Source organism: Triticum dicoccoides, chromosome 1B (assembly GCF_002162155.2).
Source record: "Triticum dicoccoides isolate Atlit2015 ecotype Zavitan chromosome 1B, WEW_v2.0, whole genome shotgun sequence".
Taxonomy (NCBI): Eukaryota; Viridiplantae; Streptophyta; class Magnoliopsida; order Poales; family Poaceae; genus Triticum; species Triticum dicoccoides.
In genome coordinates, this window is record NC_041381.1 from 658,385,822 (window position 1) to 658,387,506 (window position 1,685).

The following is a 1,685-nucleotide window of genomic DNA, read 5'->3' on the forward strand; positions in this document are numbered from 1 at the left end:
GACTCCAAACTACCTTAGGTACATCAAAACACATAAACTCATAATACCGATTGTCACCAAACTTTAAGCGTGCGGACCCTATGATGACCCACAAGTGTAGGGGATCTATCGTAGTCCTTTCGATAAGTAAGAGTGTCGAACCCAACGAGGAGCAGAAGGAAACGATAAGCGGTTTTCAGTAAGGTTTTCTCTGCAAGCACTGAAATTATAGGTAATAGATAATTTTGTGATAAGATAAATAGTAACGGGTAACAAGTAGATAAAGTAAGTAAAGTGCAGCAAGGTGGACCAATCCTTTATGTAGCAAAGGATAAGCCTGGACAATTTCTAATAATGAGAAAGGATCTCCCGAGGACACATGGGAATTATCGTCAAGCTAGTTTTCATCACGTTCATATGATTCGCGTACGGTACTTTGATAATTTGATATGTGGGTGGACCGGTTCTTGGGTACTGCCCTTACTTGGACAAGCATCCCACTTATGATTAACCCCTATTGAAAGCGTCCGCAACTACAAAAGAAGTATTAAGGTAAACCTAACCACAACATTAAACATATGGATCCAAATCAGCCTCTAACGAAGCAACGCATAAACTAGGGTTTAAGCTTCTATCACTCTAGCAACCCATCATCTACTTATTACTTCCCCATTCCTTCCTCTAGGCCCAAATAATGGTGAAGTGTCATGTAGTCGACGTTCACATAACACCACTAGAGGAAAAGACAACATACATCTCATCAAAATATCGAACGAATACCAAATTCACATGACTACTAATAGGAAGACTTCACCCATGTCCTTAGGAACAAACGTAACTACTCACAAAGCATATTCATGTTCATAATCAGAGGAGTAATAATATGCATAAAGGATCTGAACATATGATCTTCCACCAAGTAAACCAATTAGCATCAACTACAAGGAGTAATCAACACTACTAGCAACCCACAGGTACCAATTTGTGGTTTTGATACAAGATTGGATACAAGAGATGAACTAGGGCTTTGAGAGGAGATGGTGCTGGTGAATATGTTGATGGAGATTGACCCCCTCCCGACGAGAGGATCGTTGATGATGACGTTGGTGATGATTTCCCTCTCCCGGAGGGAAGTGTCCCCGGCAGAACAGCTCCGCCGGAGCCCTAGATTGATTCCGCCATTGTATGACATTGTATGAATTTACTACCGCTATCCGGAGAATAAACCATAACATACTATTCGGACATGACGCGACATGCGTATGTTGTCGAAAGTCCATGAAATTTTGCATGGGGTCCTAGGGTGGGCATGCCCCCCTCTTGCAAAATTTGGGGTCATTCTAAAGATGACCCAAAAATGACCTTGTTCTACGCACGCCGTTCGGGTAGGAGCGAGGGCCCTGTCCAGAAGGACGTTTTCTTTGACATCCTTCAAACGGATCCAATTCTTTTTCATAGCCTTGTATCATCATGAGAAGCAAGCATGCCAAGTTTTGTGTCTTTTCGACGCTACATGAATTTTCTAGGGTTTTCCCGGCCGTGAAGTCGTAAAACACACCCCAGACGTGATGCAACATGCGTATGTTGTCGGAAGTCCATGAAATTTTGTGTGGGATCCTAGGGTGGGCATGTCCACCCTCTTGCAAAATTTAGGGTGATTCTAAAGATGACCCAAAAATGACCTTGTTCTGCGCACGCCGTTCGGG